General features: G+C 37.6%; 1 pseudogene; it reads left to right on the plus strand.

The window, feature by feature from the left end:
- Nucleotides 1-5,061: 5,061 nt before the first annotated feature.
- LOC149261104 (UNC93-like protein 1 pseudogene) lies at nt 5,062-6,583 on the plus strand (annotated as a pseudogene).
- Nucleotides 6,584-11,785: the final 5,202 nt, after the last annotated feature.

Here is an 11,785-nt window from a genome sequence, read left to right on the forward strand (position 1 = left end):
TAGGGATTTGAGATTATTCCAATTCTAATAAGTTCCTCCATGTTGAAATTATACCAACTCTAATAAGTTACTCATTATTATTTATAACATTCATTGATATACAAGAAAATTTTATTCAGCAAAATGTTCCATTACTTTTAATAAATTAAAAAAAAATAGATTAGTACCACGTGGATTCCCAACCACCATTTTCTTAGAGATTTGTGATTATTCCAATTTTAATAAGTTCCTCAGTATTATTTATAACATTCATTTATAAGAATAGAGACTTCCTTCAACAAGCTCCCTATCAAAGATCCATAAGGCAGAAAGAAGGTTTAGATATCCTTAGATGGGGCTACAACAACCTCAAATCTTTTTCAATCAAGGAGGCATACCACATCCCAACTCAGGATAGACTACCAAACCCATACCCTTTCTAGAGAGACCTATGGTTCATACACACTTGGCCAAAAGTGAAAACTTTCAGTTGGCTCCTCATCATATTTTGAACCCTCACTTGGGACAACCTTTTGAAAAGGTTCTTTCAAGGTCATATTTTCAACCCTCACTTGGGACAACCTTTTGAAAAGGTTCTTTCAAGGCCCCTCTCGGTTTTGCATGCACAAATCCCAACAATAGACAATAAATCCCCTATTTAGCTCTTACACTATTACAAACAGCTTATGGAGTAAGCTAGCACATGATTTCCAACACTTCAATTAGAAGTAGGGAAACATCACCCAATGCATCAAAAACTAGGCCAAAAATCCCTTCCAAAGTCCCATCCTTAATGATATTTGGACCATTACTCCAAGTCTCTTAACTTGGGAAATTTGGAAAAAGAGAAACCAAAGAATATTCAATAATAAGCATAAACCTCCATAGAGAATTTGGAATCTCTTCCATAACCATATTGAGGAGACTTTGGCCCTTTCACATTTTGATAATAAAGAACTCCAAGTTCCTCCATTAAAGCGGGAGATCCTAGCATGGTGGAGTCTTAAGGTATTCAGGACTTAGGAAGCATCCTCATGATGTTGCACAACAATTTCCTCTGTTGATGTATGGAAGCCTCCTTCATTCAATCATTTCAAACTTAACTTTAATGGAGCTTCCAAAGGAAACTTGAGGGATGTTAGAATTGGAGGGGTCATTCGCGATCAAAAATGGTCATCAATATATACAAGGGATACCTTGGTTGTGATAGAAATATCGTAGTTGAGCTTGAAGCATTGATCCAGGGACTTTGCATAGCAAAGAGGAACCACCTATTTATTCTAATAGTTCAAGGGAACTCTAAGATCATCATCCAAGTAACACATAAGCTTCTCAATGACATTCCTTCATGCAAATGTTCCATCAGCTGGAGACTAGATCACAACATGCTACAATTAGCATATTTGTTCTCTCGAAAGGAGACTACTATCTTTTCCCACACAAGGCAAAAAGCTAATTCGCCAACATGCTTTCTTGAAATAAGGGGAGTGGAAGAACAAGTGAAATGTAAGAACTAGTCTATGTCCTCCCCAACCATAGTTGCATGGTCTCTCCATTGCAACCACATTGTCGAAAAGGACCTTCATCAACTTGCTCTGAGTGTCTCCTAGTTAATCACACCCCAATATCTTGGGAAAGACACCACCCACACCTGCCATGACATTCACTTCCATCTAACACCCCTACTTAAATGTTTTAAACCATGTAATCTAACCTCAAGGCATTATAGCCCATCCCTTCTGAATCCTCCACATCTACTTGATGATCGCCCACCTGTCGGTTTTAATGTTTCAATTACTGAACATTCTCATGCCTTTGTACCTACTGAGTGGTCCCTCCATTTATTGCAACATATTGCAACTCGAACAGAAAAGAATCATGTTTACCTTTTCTCCCACATCCTATGCAGTCCAACCTCGTTCTATAGATCTTACAACTCCTCAGATGGGCACCATGCTAAGAGAGCGAGGACACACTTGTCATGGTTGTAAAGGGCATGGGCGCCCACCGAGTGCTCCCTAGCTGGGAGACCACATGGAATTATTTGATCCAGACATTCATAAACACATCAAACACAGTGTTTTCACCATGGAAGTGGAGGAGCATAAAAGACTTGATGGGCACTAGGAAATAATGTATTTATTGGCATGTCATCTCTGGAAGTTGGAATGAGCATGTGCTAGAGCCAAAAGAAGGGTAGCAGAATCAAATGCATAAATTAGCCATAACTGAAGCTTGCTTCGCCACCTCTCTAGAACCACTGACATAGATTTTCCTCTTATTCCTAATACCTCCACATCTTTAAGCTCTCTAGAAATGTTGTTCTGCTTACATCCTTCTCAACAACCTATCTCTTATTCTCCCTCTATCATCTAGGGATGGTCATGGCATCGGCTCGTCTGACCAAGGTCCTCCAAATCAACAATTTGTTGCTAAGCAGAGTAGCTAGCAACCACTCTGCAACAATGGTGTTCAGCTCATTGACACGGTACCCTATCCTCCATGCCCCAACCCCTTTAGTTGCTCCATTATGGAGGAAATTCCAGATGTAGGTCCCTTTGGCATCACAAGAAATGTTGAAGTTGTTGTTAGTCATGCGACACCATCTCTTTCAGGTTCAAAGGGCAAGCACATAGAATGAGAAGGTTCACTAGTTTGTTTTACTTGCTTTCTTTTCCTTTGTTCCCATAGTAGCATGTGTACGGTTCGCCGCATATGCAGTCACTTTCATAGAAGGCTTATGTAACCTATCTATGCTTTGGATTTTTTCTTGGACAATGAATGTATATCAGATTGTTCCCTCCTTAACAAACTATCTAGTTTCCACTTTTTGGGGCGAATGGTCCTCATCAAGCTCTTATTAGTGGGCCCTCGGAGCCCAGACTCACCGAAAATTTTTGCATGTAACCTATGTACAATTTTTTTGCTAATATAAAGTTGCTTATTCCAACAATCCCACCCTTGGAGTTGATTATAACATATAAAAAAATATTATAATAAAAATGGATATATGTTTTCTATTTTAGAATATAATATGGATGAAAAAAAAAAAATCTTAGTGTTTAAGCATTTTATTAGTGTGTACATCTACCATGATTTGAGAGGGATTAGATCTCTAGATATGCATAGTGATACATTTGATCTGTCTCAATGCTTGGTAAAACTAAAGTTATGATAGCTTTAGAGTTATTTTAATAAACACCATTTCAATATTATTTATTGATTTTTTATTTTTATAATTTAATTTTATAATCAATTTTATTTAATAAAGGAATAATTAAAATTACATATATATAGTTAAATGTTTAAAAATTGGAGTTTAAATATTTTATATTTATTTATATATAATTTTATTAAATTTCAGTAAAAATGATTATGGAAATAATAACTTTAAATTATTAAATTTATAAAAAATATATAATTTCAATTGGTTAGAGATTTCTAAAAGCTAACTATGTAATGGATTTTTGATATGTCCAATTTTTCGATGGTTACTCCATCCATCATCAGGGGCCAAAGAGTTTTGTAGACGGAGCTTTGGTCTCTAGTGAAATTTTTTATATGTCTAATTTTTAGATGGTTACTCCATCCATCATCAAAGATGAAAGAATTTCGTGGATAGAGCTTTGGTCTCTAGTGAGATTTCTAAAAGCGAACTATGTAATGGATTTTTTATATTTTCGATGGCTACTCCATCCATCATCAAGGACCAAAGAGTTTTGTAGATGGAGCTTTGGTCTCTAGTGAAATTTTTTATATGTCTAATTTTTAGATAGTTACTCCATCCATCATCAAAGATCAAAGAATTTCGTGATAGAGCTTTGGTCTCTAGTGATAGATGAAATAACCATCTGAAACATTCCAGAAATCAAAAATCCATTGCACAATTCTCTTCCAAAAATCTCTGCCAATATGAATAAATATAAAAATATTCACTTATATAATTTCAAGTTTTTAAAAACTTTATTTCATCGAAATTTACATCACCGAATTTCACTATTTGAATTTCTGAGTTGTCTTTAAAGAGACTTTTTGAAAGCTTTTCCGGTGGGTTTTTACAATCAAAATCTAGTAGCAATTTATTGAAATCGCAAGTTTGATAGCTAATTTCTGCACAATCAAAGGGTCCCAAGGGTTTTTCAGGGTGTTGAATCCAAATATGCAGTTAAAAACCATTTTAAATAATACAAATCAAGATTTAACCTCAATTTTTTCCGCGGTCACCAGAATCTCCAGAAAATCACTCTAAAAACAACTCCTTTAAATTTCAAGTTTTTAAAAAATTTAATTCATTGAAATTTACATCACCGAATTTCACTATTTGCCCCCAAAAAAAACCAAACTAGACAAAAATACAAACTAACTTAGTTTGAAATTTTACAAAATTCTCAAAAAATTTTATTGAATTTTACTAACCAATTGTTTGTCTTTTATGGAGTGATTTGTTTGTTTTTATAACATTTTTAAAGTTTTTTTTCGAAATCGTAGAACCTAATTTAATTTGAAATTTTACAAGGCCGTCAAATTTTTTTATTGAAATTCCAACGTGACCTAATACAATACAACAATACAATACAAGTGGGAATTTGAATGTATGATAGCGATTTGGGCACAAGGCCGTCAAATTTTTTATTGAAATTCCAACGTGACCTAATACAATACAACAATACAATACAAGTGGGAATTTGAATGTATGATAGCGATTTGGGCTATACGTAGAATGTGATGTCAAAAATTGGAAATTGCATACGCAACTTCCGGACGTTGCTTTTCTCTTTACTTGTGCGATGGCAGACTAATCCCTACATCTCTTACGCAACTTCCGGACGTTGCTTTTCTCTTTACTTGTGCGATGGCAGACTAATCCCTACATCTCTTAATCCATTACAGCGAATAGAAAGGATTCAAAAGTCTGGGTTGTCCATTTCCTATTAAAGGCGGGCTGCTCATAAATCAATAATTCCCACAAATGTCCGAAGTTGGGCTGCACAGAAATACTGATTTTAGCTCTCAAAGCCCATCCTTAAAGCACAAAAATCTGTAAGTTATTTGGATTTGGGATTATAGGGCTGCCTCGAAATCTTCCGATGAGGAATGGTAATCGTGATGAAGAAGAGGGACCCCGTGAGAAGGTTTCTCATTCCAAATGGTTCCGCTACAATTCCCCCGTCACTCAGATGCTTCTGATATCTCTGATCTGCTTCTGCGTCGCGGGCATGATCAACGCCCTCGCTGGATTGGGCGGAAGCGGGCAGGAGAATGACCAGGCCTCCAACGATGCCAACACTGCCGTTTACGCGACCTTTGCAGTCTTCGGCATTTTCGCGGGCGGAATTTACAACATCATCGGTCCTCGCGTGACCATGTTCGCAGGCTGCTGCGCTAGTGCTCCCTTCGTCGGTTCTTTTCTCTACTACAGTCATCACCATAATGAAACTTTTCCTATTATTGCAGGTTTGTTTGCGGGCGTCGGAGGTGGACTGCTCTGGGCCGGACAGGGTTCGATCATGACCTCGTATCCCACCGAGGGCACTAAAGGCAGATACATTTCTCTCTTCTGGGTTATATACAATCTGGGAGGAGTCGTAGGCGGTTTCATTCCCTTTATATTGAATTATCACAGCAAAGCCGCGTCTGTTAACGACGGCACCTATATAGCCTACATGTGTTTCATGGCCTTTGGGGCTGTTGTGAGTCTGGCGTTGCTTCCACCCAACAAAGTAGTCAGGAGCGATGGCAGCAAGCCGACTCTGCGTAAATACTCCAACGTTGGCACAGAGGCCAGGGAGGTTCTCAAGCTATTCGCCAACTGGAAGATGATGCTGCTCTTCCCTGCTGCATGGGCCAGCAAGTTCTTTTACACTTATGAATTCAACAACGTTAATGGCAAGAATTTTACAGTGAGGACCAGAGGGTTCAACAATATTTCTTTCTGGGGTTCTCAGATGTTAGGGTCTGTGATAATTGGGCAGGTTCTTGATTTTAGTTTCCTGAGCAGGAAGAAAAGAGGGCTTCTTGGCGTGGCCATCGTTGCAGTACTGGGGACTGCTATCTGGGGAGGTGGTCTCGCCAATCAGCTGAGATATAGCAGAGATAAGCCCTTGCAGCTGCTCGATCTAAGGGACTCTGGCGCTGCTTTTGCAGGGCCATTCGTTTTATATTTCAGCTATGGATTACTGGACGCCATGTTCCAGACTCTGTGTTATTGGACGATCGGAGCTTTGGCAGATGACTCCCATATTCTGAGCAGATACAGTGCTCTCTTCAAAGCCGTGCAGAGTGCAGGACAAGCGGTGGGTTGGGCTATGGACACGCAGAGTGTTTCTCTGCTGGAGGAGCTCGTAATCAACTGGAGTCTTGTTACAATCAGCTACCCGTTTTTGATTATCCTCATTGCCTTGGCTGTAGATGATGGTGAGACTGCTACTTCCCCTGAACCCCAAGCAGACTTCCAAGCTGAAGCGAACCAAGTGTCAAGCTGAAAGGAAACAGTTATCTACCTTGACAGATGTTTTGTAAAGAACGCTATGTTTTGACAGCATTCCCTTGGGTTGGAACCCTCGGTAACTAATGGTTTTACATCTGTCATGGTGTACTGTAGAGTTTGTTGGGATTTTTTTTTTTTTTTGTTCTGGGCCTTGGTTTCTTCTTGAAAAAGTGCCCTTGAATAAATAATGTTTGCTTTATTGGATATAGTCTCCAAAAACATTTGCGCTGACTTTCCTTCAGGCTAAAAATTGTTATGTTTTGGGATAACAAGCTATTATTGCATTCCATAAAAATAGACTTTGCTCTGGGGTGCAATCTAGAATTTGAATCTAGTTTTTTTTTTTTTCCTTAGTCTTCTTCTTTTCGCTATGGTAGCAATCGAACAAGTCTTGGTTATTCAACAATTGGGATGTAATGACACAGATTTGCTAGATTCTGTAAAAATGGTCATTCTGGTAACTTGTTTGACAAGTTTGGCATTTCAAACAATTGAGTATAGATGAGGAGACAATCATAAAAGAGCAAATAGAATCACTAACACAGATGCATCCTTAAATAGATATATAATTATGAATAATTGAAATCCTCATGGAAAGGTTCAAATACAAGAGTGTATAATCATTATTTATAGATGAGGAGACCATCATAAGAGAGGAAATAGAATCACCAGCACAAATGCATCCTTAAATAGATATATAATTAATAATTATGAATGGTTGCACTCCTCAGGGAAAGGTTCAAATATAAGAGTGTATAATTATTATTTCAGGACAATTAAATAACTCTACTAAATGTATCCTAGTAGAAAGGAAAAATTGTAGATTCCATTTAGATTTTCATAGTTACATGGGTACAGTTCCAAGCATTGGAGAGCACATACCCCAAGCTCCTTCCCGGCTCTAGGAGTTTGGGGGTTGATTGCAAACACTCCAAGCTTCAACGGGTACTCTGGAGCTTTTAGGGAGCTTCACTGCAACCAATTTTTGGTGTTTTGGGAGCTCCAATGCAATGAATAAGTGCAAACATAGGTGTATTTGATGTTGCCAGCTTGGGTGCTCGTTAAATTAATGGAACTATGCCAAGGGAAGGATGTGCGGCTGGGTTTAGTTTTGGATATGGGTCTCGAACTAAGAGAAACAACCTTTTTATGGAAAACCCTTCTATTCTTTGTCATTGGAAAGCTATTCATTCTCCTCATATATGCCAATGGCGGATGGATATAAAAGAATTTAGGAAGATTTTTGGCCACTGGAAAGACCATAATTATGGCCCGAGGTGAATGGACGAAAGATGGACTCCTAAAGAAAAAAAAATAGTTGAAAATATGAAATATAAATATTATGAAAAAAAACAATTTTTAATTTAATTTTCATATTTATTTAAGTATAAAATATATATTAACTTGAAAATTTATAATTTTATTATACAAACACTTTTAAAATAACATTGGATTTAAACTCTGTTGTTGTAATTTTTTTTAATTACTATTAATATATATTTTATTTTTTCTTATCTTTATTATAATTAAATGTAATATATATAATATTGGTGAAGTTACATCAAGGGCGAAGAATTGAACCAATGAATTAACATATAGTGTTGCATGAAATCACCTAATAATTCTTTAATAACAACATTTTTTCCAGTTTGGGAGTTTTGCATGTTTCTTTGCTCGAAAGGAATTTGACTGAGAAATTGTTGATGAATTAATATTTTGATTTTTTTTTGGCAATATTTCAAAGTTCAATCTTTTACATGCTTCTTTGCAAGATGGAATTGGATTGGCAAGTTTTTGATGGAAATAAATAAATTATTTTATTTTTATTTTTAATATATATTAAATTTTAATATATTATATTATTGTCGCTCCCAACTTGACGTTTCCTGTAAATTTGGGCAATACTTCCAGCCATGACGGATACTAGTTCCTGTCCTGTGTATCGAAAGTACTTTCGTACTAGAAACTTGTGCAACATAGTAGATTTTCTTTCCATATTAGTCTCACAACCCAAGTTGGTCTAAATTATTTCGCTCAACGTCATAAAGATGCTAGTCTCACAGCCCAAGTTGGTCTAAATTATTTCGCTCAACGTCATAAAGATACTAGTCTCACAGCCCAAGTTGAAAATGGGGCATTGGCAGTCTATGCTAGAACTTGTTCATCGCTCTCTTAAACGAGCTCATTCTGACTTAATTTCCTCGAAAGAATTCATGATTGGTTATGCGCGTTGGAATAGAGCGTTGAATAAATTGTGTTTAAGCCTTCTCTGTAGTGATTGAATGCCATGAAAATATTTGTGTGTTGATTCCTTTTGGTGCACTTGTGTGTAAGTTGGTGTGGCTGCTCAGATCCATGCGTGGAGACTAACTGCATTGTGAATGGCACTCAAGCTCTGACTATTGTAAGAATTGTGCAGGTTGGAGCAGTTGTGGGCTACCTGCACGTTTCTATCAATTGTGGGGTTCACTTAACAAGAATCTCATAACTAAATTTTGGGGAGACATAACAGTTGCAAGAATAATGAGCAGATGTGAGTGTTAATGACGAAAATATTTAGAGGAATCCTTTGCAAAATGTCATTGCTGCAACGCGAGAGATCGATCATGATTTGCCATAGACTTTCCCTTCTCATCCCTGGTTGGATACTCTAGAGGGACATGAATCTCTACGAAGGGTGCTTGTTGGATACGTCTCCTCCTTATTTGATTTTGTGAAATTTTTTCCCTAGTAAGACGCGTAAGCTTTGTAGCTGGAATACACCACAAACTAGTTGAAGAGAAGGAGACCCTCAAGAACACTCTCAACTATTTGGCAGTCGCAGTTGCATTCAAAGGTGTCTTCTCATCTTCAGATGGATGGTTATGCTAGAGGTTGAGCACGTGAAATTCTTGATGGTTTGTGCAATGGAGGAAAACACTTCATTCAATCATGACTGAAACGATTAATTACAAGGCACTCCTCAGTAAGTAAATTCACCCACCTAATATAAAGAGAGTTACAAAGCCTCTGTTTGAAGAAGGTGAAACCTTTTTGGGAACAATTATTTATTTGGAAATTAATTAAATAAAGTAAGCAATTGGGCATGGTTACATCGTTGAATATGTGTTGTCCAAAAGAACTGTGTGGAGAAAGAATTTGCAGTACATTATATTTCTGCTGCGTGTGATACCTCTGCTTCATACGCTTGCTGTGAAGGTGGTTTGAACAATGCGACCATCGTGCAATGTGATATGATGTTGCGTATGCATTGGTCATTCTAGTATGCTTCTTTTGAAGTTTGTTGAGTTCGTTGAAGACTCTTGGAAATGACTGGATATCAAATGGAGCCAAGTTGCATTGATATCTGAATGTGGGTCAGATTTATCACTTCAGAACTTAGACTAAAATAGGATTTCAGAGGTTCTGTCTTTAAGGGAAGAAATAAGGCTTCCTACGCTGGCCATCTCGGTTTACGCTGGTCAGACTTGCCGGTGAAAGCAATCTCTCACAGTGTTATTTGGTTACCCACAGTTATATATAAAAGAACGCACTGCATGGATGGGAGATACATTGTTTGGAGCTGAACGCAGAAGGTGGATGCTGGAATGCTATGGAGATTTTCACTGATAGCGTGGCTGCTTCATTGGCACAAGAATTTCGAGGGTTAATTTTGAATTCTTCTCACAGTCACTTCTTCAGATCTGCGTGGGTCCCTTTCCACAATCAAAAGTGGTTTCGTTGCATCTATTGGGCTTGAAAACTTTGTGTAAGGTGCAACTGGTCTCATCATCATCTTGAACAACTCAGAGGTTGTTGCGTTGAAGCAAAAATTCCAGATTGAAAGGTCACTCCTAGTCACTGGATTTGGCTATGAACATGATGAAGCTTGGGAAGAAAATATTTATCTTTTTAAATAATTCACTCACGTCAGCAGCTTAGATATTGCACTAGTATGCATAGCGTACACATGATCAAGCGATGGGTCAGTAGCATGCATGCTATTGAAGTTGTAGAGCCTGCTCACAAAGGAAAGAGCAATGTGACAGACCAATTGTGTGGGCTCATTGATTACTACATATAGGCAACTTTAGAATTTTCCTCAGTTAATTGGCATTGTTTATTTGAACCTGTTTGATCATTGTTTCCCTTTTCATTAATGTTTTCATTATTTTCTAGTTTTCACCTTCAACTCAATATCATCTTCTAAAGGCTCTATATCTCCATTGAGCTTGATCTTGCCCTTGAATATTTTACAGCATCTGTGTCATTACAATAATCCATATCAGATCATCGATTTTGTCGAGAATGGCCAAATTTTATGAAGTATTAGAGTTATTGGAAACTTTGATACAATCTAATGTCGATGACACAATGAAAATAAGCAAAGACTCTCTTTCAGACATTCAAATTTGTCTACAAAATGCACAAGAGAAAATTGACTTTTTGCAGCTTGAATCTCAACTACAGCAGGAAGAATTACAGTAGTGGAGTCATCATTCTGAACCTGTTTCTGTTCAAAAGATTGAAATGGACTCCCATAACCAGCAAGTTGATTCAGATCTAGTGCCTAATGAAGTAGCAAAATTGCATGCAGACACATAAATTTAGCCAACACTTTCCAAGCCCATCATTAGACCTTGGGAAGAGCTCTTCCATAATAAGCACAGAACTGGTCTTGGATATGACAAGGATGTTTCCTTTCATATTCCAGATAACTAAAAGCCCATCCAGTTTCAGAGTGTTGGATTCTTTCATGATAGTTCAACTTTAGCTGTTCCAAACTCTACCCCTCTTCAACAACAACAGATTGTGAAATGCCAACACTGTGACCGAGTTGGCCATTTGAAAGATCACTTTTTTATCTTCATCCATGTAAGCATTGTCATAAAACCAGTCATTCTTCAAACAGATGCTTTAGAAACAAACCTCCTACAAGAAAAAAGATTCATCTTGGATGGATTGCTTCTTGGCAATGGGCATCAACAGCCAATAAGATATTCTAGTCACATGTCAGAACTTGTTCTAGAGTATTGAACAGTCTTGCAGCTGAGTCACCTTGTATCCGACAGGGGGGAAATGATGGTCATCTACAAGCTTGAATGTCACATCAAGTGAGTCTGAGCCACAACCTGCCATACCAGATTCAGAGTTGTAGCCAGAGACAAAGATGCCCCTGAGCATGCCTTCAGTCGGTGATACCTCTTCAAAGAATTGAGGACACTTCCTCTAGCAGAAGACTTCATCTTCTTGCCAGTTTTGGAAGAGTTCCAGGAATTGCGTTAAGCATTCCAGAGTTGTTGGTAATCCTTAAACCATCACAGGTTGAGACCTCCCTTT

This window comes from Pinus tabuliformis, chromosome 6 (genome assembly GCF_031772625.1).
Source record: "Pinus tabuliformis cultivar Carrire ecotype Pingquan chromosome 6, CPIR1, whole genome shotgun sequence".
Classification (NCBI taxonomy): Eukaryota; Viridiplantae; Streptophyta; class Pinopsida; order Pinales; family Pinaceae; genus Pinus; species Pinus tabuliformis.